Below are 18,579 nucleotides of genomic sequence, written 5' to 3'. Positions count from 1 at the left end.
GATCATGGAAAGTGAGAACTAACTCAAATTTATTTTTATAAAACCAGGATAACTTTATATTAAAGATATCACAATGTATAGAAAATTGTAATTAATCTCAACTGTAAACATCGGTGCAAGAAATATAAAATTTAAAAGTAGCAGATATTCAGCAATGTATTAAAATAATAATACTTTACGTTAAAACAAAAAAGGAAAGCATATAAGAACAAGAAGAAAACATAAGTGAATTACACTATAACCTAGGTGTGGGGACCAGCTTTCTACCTTTGAGCCAAAGTCCAGATGCAATATAAGAAAAGGTTGATAGATTCAACTCAAAGCAAAGCATCACAAATGAAACGAACTTTTATGTGACAAAAACTCCATGAGAAAAGAGTGGAACATAGAAGTTCCAAATGACAAAACAGGAGAAAATATTGTTAATATGTATTATAGATAAAGTGCTAATATTCCTAATATATTGGAAACTTTCAAAACTCAAGAGTAGAAAAAGACCAAAAATTGACAGAAAAATGGGCAAAGGACATGAACAACAATTTGTAAAGACATACAAAACGCAAAACAGCCATTATACATATGAAAAGATGGTCATCTTCATTCATAATAAGAGAAATGTAAATTTAAAGTACACTGAGAGATCAATTTGACCTACCAGACTGGCAAAAGTAAAAGCTTGAGAATATATTCACTTGGTGAGGCTGTGGGAAATAGCACTTTTATATATCGCTGGTGTGAATGCAAATAAGTAAAGCCTTTCTACCAAGCAATTCCATTTCAAGAAATTTAACCTTCACATACCCTGGCAATATGAAAACACATATGTGTAATATTATGTCTTTCAGCATTATTTGTTTTTGCAAAATGTTGGAAAGTACCTAATAGCCTAATCATAGGAGATAAGTTGGTTAAACCGTGGTCCGGACACACAATGGAGTGCTATGTGGCTATTAAAAACAAAACAAAACAAAAAATCCCAAACTGATACGAAGAGTGCTCTCCAGGATATATTGTTAGGTGACATAAAAAAAAAATGCAAAAGAGCAAAAACAGAATACTAATTTTGTGCAAAAAAAAGAAGAAATAAGAAAGTATACATGTATTTGCTTAGTCTGGCAAAAACAAAGGATGAGTTAACTAGAGAGAGTGTAAATGATAAAGCAAATAGAACAAAATGTTTAAAAAATATTAAAATGTTAAAAATTGGTAAGTCTGGATGATGGTTATATAGGTAAATCTGTCAAAGAGTATACAGGCTTTTTTGGACTATTTTTGCACCCCTAAACTCATTCTACGAGGCCACCATCACCCTGATACCAAAACCAGACAAAGATGTCACAAAGAAAGAAAACTACAGACCAATATCACTGATGAACATAGATGCAAAAATCCTCAACAAAATACCAGCAAACAGAATCCAACAGCACGTTAAAAGGATCAGACACCATGATCAAGTGGGGTTTATTCCAGGAATGCAAGGATTCTTCAATATAAGCAAATCAATCAATGTGATACACCATATTAACAAATTGAAGGAGAAAAAATATATGATCATCTCAATCGATGAAGAGAAAGCTTTCGACAAAATTCAACACCAATTTATGATAAAAACGCTCCAGAAAGTAGGCATAGAGGGAACTTTCCTCAACATAATAAAGGCCATATATGACAAACCCACAGCCAACATCGTCCTCAGTGGTGAAAAACTGAAAGCATTTCCACTAAGATCAGGAACAAGACAAGGTTGCCGACTATCACCACTCTTATTCAACACAGTTTTGGAAGTTTTAGCCACAGCAATCAGAGAAGAAAAGGAAATAAAAGGAATCTAAATCGGAAAAGAAGAAGTAAAGCTGTCACTGTTTGCAGATGACATGATACTATACATAGAGAATCCTAAAGATGCTACCAGAAAACTACTAGAGCTAATCAATGAATTTGGTAAAGTAGCAGGATACAAAATTAATGCACAGAAATCTCTGGCATTCCTACACACTAATGATGAAAAACCTGAAAGTGAACTCAAGAAAACACTCCCATTTACCACTGCAACAAAAAGAAGAAAATAAAGAATAAAATATCTAGGAATAAACCTATCTAAGGAGACAAAAGACCTATATGCAGAAAATTATAAGACACTGATGAAAGAAATTAAAGATGACACAAAAACATGGAGAGATATACCATGTTCTTGGATTGGAAGAATCAACATTGTGAAAATGACTATACTACCCAAAGCAATCTACAGATTTAATGCAATCCCTATCAAACTACCACTGGCATTTTTCACAGAACTAGAACAAAAAGTTTCACAATTTGTATGGAAACACAAAAGACCCCGAATAGCCAAAGCAATCTTAAGAACGAAAAACAGAGCTGGAGCAATCAGGCTCCCTGACTTCAGACTATACTACAAAGCTACAGTAATCAAGACAGTATGGTACTGGCACAAAAACAGAAAGATAGGTCAATGGAACAGGATAGAAAGCCCAGAGAAAAAGCCATGCACATATGGTCACCTTATCTTTGATAAAGGAGGCAGGAATGGACAGTGGAGAAAGGACAGCCTCTTCAATAAGTGGTGCTGGGAAAACTGGACAGGTACATGTAAAAGTATGAGATTAGATCACTCCTTAACACCATACACAAAAATAAGCTCAAAATGGATTAAAGACCTAAATGTAAGGCCAGAAACTATCAAACTCTTAGAGGAAAACGTAGGCAGAACACTCTATGACATAAATCACAGCAAGATCCTTTTTGACCCACCTCCTAGAGAAATGGAAATAAAAACAAAAATAAACAAATGGGACCTAATGAAACTCAAAAGCTTTTGCACAGCAAAGGAAACCGTAAACAAGACAAAAAGACAACCCTCAGAATGGGAGAAAATATTTGCAAATGAAGCAACTGACAAAGGAGTAATCTCCAAAATTTATAAGCAGCTCATGCAGCTCAATAACAAAAAAACAAACAACCCAATCCAAAAATGGGCAGAAGACCTAAACAGACATTTCTCCAAAGAAGATATACAGACTGCCAACAAACACATGAAAGAATGCTCAACATCATTAATCATTAGAGAAATGCAAATCAAAACTACAATGAGATATCATCTCACACCAGTCAGAACAGCCATCATCAAAAAATCTAGAAACAATAAATGCTGGAGAGGGTGTGGAGGAAAGGGAACACTCTTGCACTGCTGGTGGGAATGTGAATTGGTACAGCCACTATGGAGAACAGTATGGAGGTTCCTTAAAAAACTACAAGTAGAACTACCATATGACCCAGCAATCCCACTACTGGGCATATACCCTGAGAAAACCATAATTCAAAAAGAGTCATACACCAAAATGTTCATTGCAGCTCTATTTACAATAGCCCGGAGATGGAAACAACCTAAGTGTCCATCATCGGATGAATGGATAAAGAAGATGTGGCACATATATACAATGGAATATTACTCAGCCATAAAAAGAAAAGAAATTGAGCTATTTGTAATGAGGTGGATAGACCTAGAGTCTGTCTTACAGAGTGAAGTAAGTCAGAAAGAGAGAGACAAATACCATATGCTAACACATATATATATGGAATCTAAGAAAAAAAAATGTCATGAAGAACCTAGGGGTAAGGCAGGAATAAAGACACAGACCTACTAGAGAGTGGACTTGAGGATATGGGGAGGGGGAAGGGTAAGCTGTGACAAAGTAAGAGAGTGGCATGGACATATATACACTACCAAACGTAAAATAGATAGCTAGTGGGAGGCAGCCGCATAGCACAGGGATATCAGCTCGGTGCTTTGTGACCTCCTGGAGGGGTGGGATAGGGAGGGTGGGAGGCAGGGAGATGCAAGAGGGAAGAGATATGGGAACACATGTATATGTATAACTGATTCACTTTGTTATAAAGCAGAAACTAACACACCATGGTAAAGCAATTATACTCCAATAAAGATGTAAAAAAAATAAAAAATAAATTTAAAAAATCTTTCCAAAATATGCTATAAAAACTAAGCGAGAGATAGACATTAACAAAATTAATTTTAAAATATTTTCAGTAATGCAGTCTGTAAAATACATTTAAATAGTGCATTAGCTCACAAAACCTTTTATCAACCTGTAAAATTTTCACTAACTTTCACTGTTTTTAACAGTGATATAGCAAGGATAAGTCTGCAGGAAATTTATCAGAAGCATGAGAAAATGATGTTTTCACTGTGGGTTGCAGTTTTCATTTTAACACCTTTTATATTTATTGAATACTTGATTGCTTTAGGATCTTCCTGGGTTTCTTATAGCCCCTAAAATTCCTAGCCAAGGCCGTTTTAATTCATTCATTTCAACAGATTTATATCTATAGTGTCTATAATACGCTGGACACTGTGCTAAGTGCTTGGAGAAAGAGAATGATAGTTTTTTAACAGTAGAGGAATTGTCAGTAACTAGATAATGATCCAGTATGAAAAGTAAAACATTTTGAAAAACTAAATAATATGCTGCAGGTAAAGCCACAAAAACTAGACAAAATAGATTCCATTTGAGCTGGTCTTCAGGATAGCAGACAAAATGGGGAGTTGCATTCAGGACAGACAGGAAGAATGTAGGGAAGTATGGATGTGTGGAAGAGTATGGTATGATTGAGGAAGAAAATGTAGTTTGTGAGCATGAAGGGATCTGATGGACAGAGAGTAGAAATGACAGATGTAGCACAGTACTGAAATTAAGTACACCGGCTCTTTATCAACAAGGGTGTCAATTCAGTGGCGGAAAGAATAGTTTTTTCAACAAGTGATGCTGGAACAACTGGATAGCCATATGCGAAAGACTGGAGTCAGACTCCTTCATTGGACCACACACAAAAAATTAATTCCAAGTGATCAGAGGCCTAAATGTAAGTGCTAACACCACAAGACTTTTAGAAGAAAACATACGAATAAATTTTCATGAACTTGGGTTAGGTTAGGCAAAGCTTTCTTAGACATAAGCAACATAACAAACATAAGCAACAAAAGAAAAAATGAATTGGAAGTCATCAAAGTTTAAAAAATTTGTACTTCAAAGAACATCATCAAAAAGTGAAATGACACCTCACAGAATAGGAGAAAATATTTCAAACCATATATCTGATAAGGGCTTGTCTACAAGAATATATTTAAAAACTCCTCAACACTTTGAAACAACTCAACACTTTGAAAAGACAAATAACCCAATTTAAAAATGGGCTTACAAATAATTTTAAAAGATTTAACAAACATTTCTTCAAGGAAGATATGCAAATGGCCAACAGGCATGTGAAAAGATGTTCAACGTCATTAGTCATTAGGGAAATGCAAATAAAAACCACAGTGAGATACTATTTCATACCCATCTGGATGGCTATAATAAAAGTCAGATAATAATAAGTATTGGTGAGGATGTGGAGAAACTGGAACCCTCACACATTGTTCGTAGGAATTTAAACTGGTACAGTCACTTTGGAAAACAGTTTGGCAGTTCCTCAAAAAGTTTAACACAGAGTTACCATATGACCCAGCAATTCTAAGTATGTACCCAAGAATAATAAAAACGTATGTTCACACAAAAATGTGTAGATGAATATTCATAATAATATTCATATAATCATAATAGCCAACAAGTGGGAAGAATCCAAACGTCCATAAACTGATAAATAGATAAACTAAATAAAGTTTATCCATAAAATGGTCTATTACTCAGCAATAAAGAGAAATGAAGTACTGATACATGCCAAAATGTGGAAGAACCTTGAAAGCATTATGGGAAGAGAGTAACGAGGCACAGAAGACCACATGTTGTATGAGTCCATTTATATGCAATGTCCAGAACAGGCAAACAGGCAAATAGAGATAGAAAGTTGATTAACAGTGGCCAAGGACTACAGGGTAGGATTAACGGGGAAATGGGAAGTGACGGCTAATGGGTGGGGGGTTTCTTTCTGGAGTAATGAGAATGTTCTCAAATTGATTGTGGTGATGGTTGCACAGCTCTGTATACAGGGTAAAAACCATTGAGCTGTACACTTTTTTTTTTTTGAGTTGTACACTTAAATGGGTGAAATGTATGGCATGTAAATTATATCTCAATAAAGTTGTGTTTTTTAAAAAATTATGTCCTGTTAAAAAATAAAAACACACACTCTAGAACCAGATTACCTAGGTTGGAATCTATCTTTACCACTTACCAGTTATGAAGCCCTGAGCTATCAATAGTTACTTAATTTTTCTGTATCTAGTTTCTTCATCTGTAAATGAGTGAATACTTCCAGCTGAGGTCTCAAGGGAAATTTTCACAGATGTGGAATTTGGGCTGGTCTCAAAGACAGTGTTTTTATAGATTTAGAGATGAAGACCTTAAAAGGGAGGAGAGAGGAACTAACAATTCTGGAGGAGCTACTGTGTGCTAAGCATTCTACATACATTAACTTTATTTAATGCCCCCTACTTTGTACTTATGAAAAAATTGACTCAAAGTGAAGTGATTACATGACCAAGTAGGAGTTCAATGGCCGGCCCAGAAGCTCCTGTGTCTGGCCTGAGTGATGGCTGTGAGGAGGCAAATACAGACAGCTGCAAGAGGGATGAGCTGGAGGCTGTCTGACAGCATGGGAGGGGGGTGGGGGTAAGTGGCAGTCAGACTGTTTAGGAACTCTGATGGCCAGACAAGTTTTCTGGATTTCATCCCATGGGTGATCGGGAACATGCCTATAGGGAATAGGAACTGCCTATAAAAAAAAAGGCCATAAGCAGTAGGGATGTGGATGTATTTTACATGTAAAAAGCTAAATTCATTTTGTATGTTATTATATAACTCAAGTGTGCCTTTCAGAAACCTTACAATGTTACTCAAAATAGGCATAGTCTGAGAAGCTTGCCTTTAGTGAATTTTCCAGAAGAGAAATTGGTTTGCTTCCACAACTGAAAGATGACTTTTATAGATGAATTAAACTCCTATCCAAGGCTGAGAGTTTGTTAATTTGAGCTGCTGATTGTTATCAAATGACAGATGGATTTTGATGGGAGTTTTTGGAGCTAAGAATAGGTAATAGAAGTTTTAAAACTAATTGAAATTCTCAAAAGATGAACAAAAATTGTAGTCTCACTTTGTACAAGAGCTCAGTGAAAAGGAAAACCACCATATATGTAATTATTCAAATGGCACAACAGATTTGCATTGTATACTCATTTATTCAGTGGTGTTTTGTTTTTGACTAGCAGCGTGAAGTTTTGCCTATGCCTCCTACTTGGAAAGAGATTCTTTCAAGGCCATCAACAAGCAGAGTGTCCAGCAAGCATCTGAAGTGCCTAGGGGCTGTTAGAACTGGCATGCCACGGTTGGCACCAGGCAGTTGAAGGAACAAGTTGCAGATGCACACCCAGTCCCATTTTAGGTGTCCCAACCTCAAGTCATGCTGCTAGATTAGTGCCTGTGTGTGGAAAGTTTCAAATGCAAGGGTGTGCCTTCTCTCTAAGCCTCAATGGAGATCTTAAACCTCCTAGAAGGGTGCTTTTGGGGAAAAAAATGAGGGAGTGCATTTTTGTTTACTGCAATAACTAGGAGCTTCTACTAGAATTTAGTGACTATCCTGAAAGCCATGGGACAGGCATGCCCAGGGAAGAAGTGCCCTGCGTTCTGCATGATTTCCAGACCTCCTTCCACATAAATTATTATCTGAGCTTCTCTGCAACTAGAACTTAATTCCATTTTAGAGACAAACAGAAAGTAGTTTTTACATGGTTTTAATACACACTGAATTTTCCAGCAATGAAACTACCATGTAAATTGTGGGAAGGCTAACATTTAGTATTATTTAGACTTATTTTAAAATGTTAAATATGACCATCTATGATTAAAGCATTTATTTTGTAATTACCTAGGTTTTTCAATACTGTTCCCATGCATTGATTATACAATTTCTCTATAGCTTCTTGTAGTAAAGCTTTTTCTAATCCATCCTCATTCTCTGTTGCCCATGGAAAGAAACGATCTCTAGTGTCTTTTTAAATATGAGTCTGACTGCATGCATTGCCATGAGGTGGAATTTCAAGAAAGGAGATAGGTTTTTTGTTCTCTGTCCCATGTTATAACGCAGGGAATTAATTATTGTGACACCATACATGAACAAAGCTCAGCTCATTTGCAAGAAATCAAACTTTCTCATTTTCTCTACATAAGAGTTGACAATTTGTCTTAGCATCTAATCTTTACTTTAATTAAGGTTATTTTCTTTTGCCTTTTATACACATAAGTCTGTCTGTTATTACTCATCTCGACCCTGGTTTTATTCTAATTCTATGCTTACCTCTACTCCTTCATTTTCCTGTAACTCTTCTACCAAGTGGCTTTGCATATTCTTACCTCTTTTAAATCTAAAACTACTCATTATAAGCATCAGACTACTTCATTATATCTTCTAATATAATCAAGCTGAACATTATATATTAAATACACAATCATTTAATTGTAAATTACTTTCCTTTTATTTCATTATATATTAAATACACAATCATTTAATTGTAAATTACTTTCCTTTTTACTTATTACACTTCATTTATTATGTTGCTTTTCAAAATTATGTGTATCTTTTATCCATAAATTTCCTTTCAGAGTGGCAGAGTGTACTTATTTGTTATAAAACTTATTATGAAATAATTGTTATATTAAGTGGCCATAGTACTTCTATTATTGAAGCAAAACATATTTTTTACCTTTTATATCTAAGGAAGCAGAATGTGACTTATCCAAGATAACATATAAAGAATGAGCTTTGGGCTTCCCTGGTGGCGAAGTGGTTAAGAACCCACCTGCCAAGGCAGGGGACACATGTTTGAGCTCTGGGCCGGGAAGATCCCACATGCCGTGGAGCAACTAAGCCCATGTGCCACAACTACTGAGCCTGTGCTCTGGAGCTCGCAAGACACAACTACTGAAGCCCATGTGCCACAACTACTGAAGCCTGCAGCACCTAGAGCCCGTGCTCCGCAGCAAGAGAAGCCACCACAATGAGAAGCCCGCACACCGCAACAAAGAGTTGCCCCACTCACTGCAACTAGAGAACACCCGTGCACAGCAACAAAGACCCAACACAGCCATAACTAACTAACTAAATAAATAAATATATTTTTTTTAAAAAAATGAGCTTTGATATCTTAAAAGTTAGAACATCTTGACTTCTCCTTCTATTCTTGGTTTATGGCCTCGTATCCGCCGTTAAAATGCTTTACCATGCATCACTTGGCTACTCAGTAAATATAAGTTGTAGTTGGAGGTGATGATGAGAACTTTGTATAGAGCTAGTAAGTAAGCAAGCAATAGCCACTGTATATTGACCACATGCAGGCATCATACTCAGAACTTTCCATCTGTTATCTCATATAAGCCCCATAACAATTATGCCAAAAAGGTATGTTGTAATGTATGTTTGCAGATTAGTAAAATGAGGCTTATTTCAGTAACTTCTGGTACTTCAGTAACTTGCCTTTGATGATGAGGCTAGTAAGTAACAGGAGCCTACACTCAATTTTCAGCCTGTCTCTAATGCCCACATGTTCTGTCTCTAAAAAGAAGAGTGTTCTTTAGTTTTGCATTAAGAAATGTAAAAGATGAAAATAATATTTTGGATTGCAGAGGGAAGCAGGAATGCTTTCAATAATTCCACTAAGGAAATCAATAATCCCTACAAGTACTTCAAATAAAAACAATGGAGGAAAAGACACTATAACTCACACCGGTGGCTTACTGATTTTCCCTAGCTATGCCATGATGATCCCCTTTCTCACCACTTAAATTGATTCACTAATGTGGCTCCCCACAAGACTGTGTCAAACAGCAAATCACAGAGTGACTTATAAAAAGATGTTATCATTTGTGCTATCAAAATGTGACTAGTCTGAACCGAGATGTGATGTGAAGTGTGAAATACTCCCAAGATCTTAAATACTTACTACAAAAAAGTGAAATGTCTTATTAATATTTATTATTTTTATTTTATGTTGAAATGATATTTTAGAGCTATGGGTTAAATAAAATATTCTGAAAATTAATTTCATTTGTTTCTTTTTACCTTTTTAATGAGGCTAATAGATTTTAAATGACATATTTGCCTCGCATTTGGGGCTTGCATTATATTTCTATTAGTACTGTTATGGAGCATATGCGTTTTCAAATAACCAACGTTAAAATCAAGTCGTGGGAAAAAAATTGAAGGACAAAAGCAAAACAACAAACAACACTCAAAACTGGTGTGCTAGAAAAATTATTTGACTAAAGTTTCAATGTTAGTTTTGTCTGTCAGTCAGTAGAACAGATGCATACATGTTAACAAGTCATTTAATGCCTATTAACCTCAGTTTCTGTAAGATCAAGATAACAACTACACAGTAAGTTCCCTACATACGAACCTTCAAGTTGTGAACTTTCAAAGATGCGAATGTGTGTTCGCATGTCCAATCACGTAAGTTAGTTCACGTGTCTGTTGTACATTGCCATGTGCGCTTTTGTGTACTTTACTGTATGGTACTGTATAGAGTACAGTAGCACAGTATCTTTATTTCAAGCCCAGGGTGTCTGGAAGCAAGCATAAAAGCAGCGGTATATAGTTGATTGTGTTAGTTGGTTACCCGGGCTAACTTTGTTGGACTTACAAACAAATTGGACTTACAAATGCATTCTCATAATGGAACTCGTTCGTATGTAGGGGATTTACTGTATTGCTTACCTCACAGGTTGTTACAAATGTAAAATGCAAATTATTTCATTCATTCATTCATTCAACAAAAATTTATCAAGAACCCAGTATGTGCATGTACCGAGGATACAAAAAATAATAAATTGTGGTCTGCTTTCGAGGATATAACTTCTGCAATAGAAGATATAGAATGTTATAGGAGATATAATTTCTGCAATAGAAGTTATAGAATGTTATAGGAGCCATGACAGGGAGGATCATAATGTGTCGTGTGCCGGTTTACTCTGTTTGGGGGATTAAGGGAAAGTTCAACAGAAGAGGGATTAGCCTCTGATCTGCCTCTTGAATGTGCAGAGGGATTTACCAGGTGGGGAGGTCAGGGAACATCTTGTCTTTGTGTCCCTGAGGAGTGAGAGAGCAGAGGGTGTTCAGTGAACAACGGGGGAGATTAAAGTGCTGGCCAGTAAAGGAGAGGGGTGCCTGTGTTTCCATGTCAGAAGGTTCTGGGCTGGAAATTTCTGATGCAGAATGAGAGGAACCCCAATTACTTGCCAGCTGTTGGTGACGGTGCCCATATTCTAATGTGATTTTGGAATCTTTGTTCCTTTCTTAGAGGAGGATGTTAACAAAAGTCATACATATAAATTAGCGGAATGTAACTGAATAGTATTCAATGATTAATTTCTGTAAAAAATTATATGGGGCAGAATATTCTTTTTTTTTAAGCATATGATCAGCCCTTTGGATTAAGACAATGTCTCATAAAAGGTCCCACATTTTCAACTGGATAATTTCAGGGCTGCCTAGGGGAAGGGGCAGCTTCACAAAACAACTGGAGCTTACAAAAAAACCGTTTAGACCTACCAGTATTTCCAAAGACTGAATTAGTGGCTAGAGGTAAATATACATCAAAGTTACTCATCTGTAGTAATGTTGCAGTCAATATGACTGAAAATTTTCCATGGGACTATATTTATTTGTAATAAAATTGCAGTGAAAATAATGGTGTGTGAATGATGGTTTCAAGATTATATATTTAAATATAGCATACTTATAAAAGGCAATTTCGAAAGCAAAAATTATGGCTGTCTTTTAACGCTGGTATTTTCCTTAATGCACTATTTACGGAGATTGCATTTCAAGAATAATAAATATAAACATGGACTAATCTTAAATCTATTTACAAGATGTGGGTATATCGTAGAACCTCAAAATGAAATAATACTTTGTTTTCAATATTAACTTTATATTATTTAAGAAACCAATATGCTATGCATAAAAGTAGAGAGATCTATTTTTTTAAGATAACAAATAAAAAGATAAAATCATGTTGTTATTGAATAGAAAATTTTTATATTTTCCTTTCAGATCATGAAACAAATAGGACATAAGGTGAAAAAGATGTTTTTCGGCTAAGGTCTATTATTTGCAAGAAATGGTACTGAAAAACAAACAAATTAATCTTCAATGTTTCTGACTGAAGAAATTATTGATTATATCAAAGAAAGATTCTCTTAACAAGAAAATACTCTTTCCCTGCTGCCAACCAATTAGCTACCAAGTGTTGTATCTGCTTTCTGCTTTTCTGCTTTCTGGTCATGATCTCATCTACTCAAGGTCTCTTACCCTCTAGTAGAATCTGCCTCATTTCCCAAAAGACCACAAAGGGGAGAAACCAGGTACTGATTTGTCTTTTATCATTTAGGGTTTGCTCAAGTCTGGCTTCCTCCAAAGATACTATAGAGGCAACAACAGCAACCATAAGATCAAACCTCTTTCTTTGCTTCAATTCTGGTCTCCAGAACTCATTTTTTATAAATGATTACTATTAATGAGGGGACATTTAAATGAAGTTTTATTAAAATATTTGCAAAAGTAATTTTTCCTTGATTTTAAGGATCCTGCCTGTGTCCTTGCCATATTTATATTCTAAATTGCAGGTATATAAATATAACAGAAAATATCTACATTTTGATCACTTTATGTATTGTTTGTTTATTCTCTTCCCCACTAACTGTGAGCTCCTGGAGGGAAGACACTGTCTTTTCCTTCTTTGTGTTCATTATGTAATGAATCATAATGCCTACGCAATAACTCAATAAATTTACGAATACATAAAATACAGTGGTTGGACAAGTAGTAGCAACGAGCAACTCCCAGGCCCCCCACCACCCCATAATCCCACTATACTCCTCAAGAAGTATTTGTTTAGTGAAAAGTACATGATCTTAAAAATCAAATAGAACCAGGTTTAAATTCCAACTTAGACACTCATTGAGCAATTTAATCTTACTGACCCTTATTTTTTATATGTAAAAAGTGAGGACAATATCTCTTACATTACAGGGTTTCTTGAGGATTGAATGAGGGAATATTCATAAAGAATCATCATGATCTAGCACACAGTAGGTACTCAATAAACTCTGATCCTCTATCTTCCTCTAATATCCCAGACTTATCCTCTTCAAACTGGATACTCAGCAATGTGCCAAGAATGTCACAAAGCCACTGCATAAACACAGTTGTCTTCCTACTGCATATATATTTTTTCTAGATGGCACACAATTATATTAATACAAAACAGTTATTCAGGAATTCTTCTAGTCATCAAATGTTTTTGAGCACCTGTTATGTAGCAGCAGTCTGCTGGGCATAGGGGATAAAACAATAAATAAGACATGGGCAATCTAATCTAATGGGAAGGAAGGAAGGAAGGTAGGTAAGAAGTGAGGAAGGAAGGAAAATGGAAGGGAGGGAGGGAGGGAGGGAGGAAGGAAGGAAGGAAGAAATTAAATTCTGACAAGTACTGTGAAGGAAGCCAAAAGTTGCAGAGCTAGAAATTAGTGAGGGGAGGAGGCAACCTCTTCAGATAGAGGGGGAAGAGAAGAGTTTTAAAAGCAGGTGGATTTAGGGGGCTTCCCTGGTGGCGCAGTGGTTAAGAATCCGCATGCCGATGCAGGGGACACGGGTTCGGGCCTTGGGCCGGGAAGATCCCACATGCCGTGGAGCAACCAAGCCCGTGCTCTACAACAAGAGAAGCCGCCGCAATGAGAAGCCCACGTACCGCAACAAAGAGTAGCCCCCGCTTGCTGCAACTAGAGAAAGCCTGCGCGCAGCAACGAGGACTCAACGCAGCCAAAAATTAATTAAATTAAGAAAAAGAAAAAAGCAAGTGGATTTAAGCTGGATGATGAGGAGACAACCATGCTAAGAGTCGGGGACAAGCATTTAAAGTGGAGGAAATAGCAATGCAAAAGTCACCTGAATTCTTCAGGTAAAACAAATTTCATGTTTGCTGGCTTGGCAGTTTCCCTGACTTCCTGTTATTGGGGGCTTTTTGATAGATATTTGGGAAGCACTGCCGCGGAGAAGACTTTGCATGTCAGGTGCAAGAGGTAGGAATGGTGGATAAAAGCCACTCTCCTTTCCATCTGTATTTAAATTGGCAGCTTACAAGGGCTATAAGTAAGTATCCAGAATAAACTGGTACAACTCATATGGAGCAAAAGAATGTGAACTAGATTTACATAGCTCTTAAGCTTTATGCTGCACTTGCATTTCAACGATAGAGATTCATACAAATTAATATAAAATAAAACCAAGTTTCCTCTCGGAACACGCTGATGCTTTCCTTTTGCTTCATGTGGGCATACTGCCACGAATGGTAATTGCTTCTCTTTATGTAGCTATAGGAAATCACAATTCTAAAACTTATTAAATTATTGTAAATTTCACTAGTCACACATTTACTGAAAAGCTCTGTTTTCACTAAAGAAATCTTAACAGAGGGGATTTAAGTTGGATAACTTTCTTGAAGGAGGGATAATTTTATCTCATTTATCTTTGTGTCGCTAAGACCTTGCACAGTGCCAGGGACATAGTAGATGTTCAACATTCTATGAGTTAAAATGAAGTCATAATTTCCAATTGGGGTTGGTGAGGGGCACTGAGAATTTCTCGATCTTGGGCATTTGTCACTACAAGTAAATTCTAATGAAATGGAAGAATGTGTATATTCCATAGCATATGCTTCTGTTCATAATCATTGGATTTGGCTGCACTTTTGACACCCTGTGTGCCCTGTATCTCTAACACTTGGGAAATTCTTTTTGTGACAGAGCCTTCATATTCTTGATAATGGGCCTAACAAAACTCTATAACACAATGAAGCTGAGGGGGCAGAAAGTAATTACAGTACTCTCAGGAAGGAGGGATAGTTATGGCCAAGAAACTTGTTTTGAAACTGTGCTTGGAGGAGCTGTCTGTGTTGCCCTAATGAAATTACTGAGAAAAAAATAACATAAGTGATTTCTTCAGATGTGACCTTATTTTCCCTAGGTTTTCAACTCATTTTTTAAATGGAAGAGAAATTTTTTTTTTTACACTCTGGAAGCGAAATGTACATTGTATGTGAAGAACAGTTTATCAGTACAAGATTCAAATATTCTTGATCGTGAGCAATACTGGAATTTGGCTTTGGTCTCCTATTTACAAATTGAAGAAAGGAAAAATACGTACCATGAGAAACTGAATTTAAGGACAGATTAAGTCAACTACAGCTATATGGGTTAGTTTTTAAACATTTATATTCACTTTTCAAAATGAATTAATTTTTCATTGTATTAGGAAGTCATACCATAATATGTACCATTTATTTCCATTTTGACTTTTTATCTCACAAAGGTCACAGTGTTGATCGGCATAAACTCAGAATTTACTCCACTGTTACCATAGCAAATATTCCTTCCACAACTAGGCTGAAATATTTTGGTCCTATTGGACAGTTTATACCCCTTAAAAAGAGTGTAGTTATTTAGTGACACCCTCTCTTAAACTATTAGTGAAGGTAACCACATCGACTGGCCTTTAGACCACCTCCTTGTGCCTAAGCTTTTCTGCTTGAGATCACTATTACATTGGGTTCCCCATTTATCTCTCTCCAGAGACTGAGACCAGAGGAAAATGTGGATCAGGCCACACAAGAAAGAATCATTAGGAATCACCTTACAAGGGCAGACAGTGAGGCTGGGTCACAGTATGTCCTTTTTCTATGTCATGTTACATCTTACGTCTCTCTATATTGAATAGCCTCTTCTGTCTGACCTCTATATTACATCTTTGGTAAAACACACAGAGAGAAGCTCTTGGACATTCCAATCAAGAAGCAATGATGGGAAGCCAAAAATGAGGGGATCTGACTTCACATTTTACAAACAGCAGAAAGGAATGAGCATTAAAAATTTGAATCGTAAAAATAATTTAATCTGAAAGATGAGATAAAAAAAAAAAGAGAACAGCTGTTATTGAAAAACCCAAACTTATGGACTATTTTACATTTGCATGGAAATTTGAATTAGGCTTCAAAAATTCTCCTCTGATTTACATGTGAAGAAAAATTGTCCTCAGACTTCCCTCACCAATATTTCCTACTCCCAAAGTGCTTTCCATAAAATTTATGTGAAAACTGATTTGACTCTTTTCTAGTTTCTGCTGGCCTGCTTGCCTATTCTTTTTTTTTTTTTTTTTCCTGTCAAGATGAAACACTAGCTGGCAGAGTGCATAAGCAGTGAAAAATTGAGCCTCTGGTAGACTGAAGCCCCACTGCGTGATACCTGAATACTTGTAGATAAGCTCCACATCCAATCTGGTGCATTTACACCGGATCAGAGTCACCAAAGGCGGACTTCCTCATTGGAGATTTGTTAGAAAAGTACTTGTCAGTTCTGGCCAGGAGTTAACGGCAGTTGTTTCTTATTTACTCTCTTGACTGTAGCTTTTATGTGATGGAAAGTATTTTTTAACTATAACAAGTTTGATTTGCTTATGATAAAAAGAAAATAAATCTATCACATTCTAGTTAAAACCTTCACATGCTACTTTTTTGTGTAAATCCTTCATTTGGTGATTTCTGGAGTGAAGCACAGTCTTTGCTGACGTAAATTCAAGATCAACTCTAGCTCAGGTTGGAATTTCAACAAGAGAGGTGAAGCACAGAGGGTTCTACTTATGGCATAGTTTACAACTGGGACACATTCATAAGATTTTAAAAGTGGGCTTTGCTTATTCCCTACTTAGGTGTCAGTTGGTTGAAGGTTATGTATTGTTAAGGTCTCAAATATAAAAATGGATATGGACAAAACTGTGCATGCTTGATGCTACAAGCATTTCACAGAACAGCAAAAGCAAACTCAGTCTGGTGATTTTGCTACAGCTGGTGGGCCCTGCACACTTGTTGGTCCAGTGTGAAAGTCTCCTTACAAATCTCCCCAGGAGACAGAAGAACAGCAGATGACTATATCCCAGAGACCCAATGCTGATGCTAATTTGAACTGAAGCTGAGATCTTGGGTATCTGAATAGGGACTAAAAGTTTTCTCCAACAGATAAAAGAAAAAGAGGTCTTCGAAAACGAAAACAATGATGGTTACCGAAGATAAGGGCAGCATTAGAGTATTATTTTTTAGTGGCATTATTTGACAAGATTATTTCAAAAAAGCCTTTAAAGGTATTAACTCAGAGAAAAGAAGTTTTAATTTTTTCATTGAACTTTTCCAGAAACACATTATCTTCAATATGTAAAGAATGTGTATAGTGGAGTCACACAAAGTTTTTGAAGTGGCTTCCTTTCAAGTGTAAACATTTAAATGACCATATGAAGTAAGGACAAATGAGAAGATTCAGAATATGTCCACAATGACTGTTCAAATAAAGAACTGTTCAAATAAAACAACAGCTGCTAAACCGTTGGTAAGAAGTGGTGGTTCAGGGGGTTGTTAGCTGTTATTTTATGTAGTTATTGAAATAAGAAATTCAATAAATTAAGATGTAAAACATTTAAATAAAAAAAAAGATGTAAAACATTTTGATTTACGCAGAACATTTCCAAATACAGAAGCTATACAAAGAAAAACTGCTACCCTTTTTTATTGTTAAGAGGACTCACCTGAGCAGTTGTTTTGGTACGGGTGTAATCTTTTGTTACTACTTTATCTATAGTATATATTTCAAGATAAAGCCTGGTTAGGCAAAGGAATTTCTTTTTTTAATTTAATTAAATTTTTTTTGAGATATGGTTCACATATAACAGTATAGTAGTTTCAGGTGTACAACATAATGATTTCACTATCTATACAACATATTTGTATAGACAGTGAAATGATCACAACAGGTCTAGTTATGCAAAGTAATTTCTATCCGTATGGAACCAACTGTACAAAACAGGAATTAAACCCACAATATGGCTGCACGAGTACTAGGGAAAAACTGAGTGAACTGATCCAGTTTTCAAGACGTAGAATATACTCTAATTTAACATCATACTGTGACTATCAATTATTCAGCAAGACTTGTGGCATGCTTAAATTTATAGTGACTAGGCAAGGCTCTTCAAACAACTTTTATAGGTAAATAGTAAAACAGACTTCATCAAAGAGACTTACCTGCTCTCTCTTTGCTTTGTTTGTCAGACAGCACCTGTATAAAAAAATAAAAACTCTCTTAATATCTCAAAATTACACCGTCTTCATCAAGAATATCATCACTGAGTTTGAAAAAAAAATCAGATTGTAAAATTAGAATCGAATGGCCTCCAGAAATGAAAGTAAAATACCAATTAGGGTATTAGGATTGAATGATTTTAGTGTGCACAAAGCATTTGGAATAATACAAGTAATTAAAATACTCATTGACAAAGAAGATGCATGAAGTTTATTTTTCTCAGACTTATGTAAAGATTTACACTATACTATGCGTCCATTTAGCAACTAGAGGAAGACTGAAGTCTAGTTTTTGTCGTCTACTCCACTGTCCTCATGTCACCAACAACCTCCTTAGTGCTAAAACCATCCCCTGCCTCACTTTATCTCTCAGTAAC

General features: G+C 35.9%; 1 protein-coding gene across 1 annotated transcript in view; it reads right to left on the bottom strand.

The window, feature by feature from the left end:
* STARD13 (StAR related lipid transfer domain containing 13) overlaps nucleotides 1-18,175 on the bottom strand; it is a 295,675-nt gene extending 277,500 nt beyond the window's left edge. The window contains exon 1 of the mRNA XM_089899677.1: nucleotides 18,146-18,175. The gene's annotated coding sequence lies outside the window, so the exon portion shown is untranslated. The remainder of the gene's footprint in view (nucleotides 1-18,145) is intronic.
* Nucleotides 18,176-18,579: the final 404 nt, after the last annotated feature.

Source organism: Delphinapterus leucas, chromosome 18 (genome assembly GCF_059928025.1).
Source record: "Delphinapterus leucas isolate spDelLeu-1000000601 "Yukka" chromosome 18, BTC_Dleu_Yukka2, whole genome shotgun sequence".
In the NCBI taxonomy this organism is placed as follows: Eukaryota; Metazoa; Chordata; class Mammalia; order Artiodactyla; family Monodontidae; genus Delphinapterus; species Delphinapterus leucas.
Note: the sequence above shows the minus strand (reverse complement) of the source record. Positions and strands in the feature narration are given on the sequence as shown.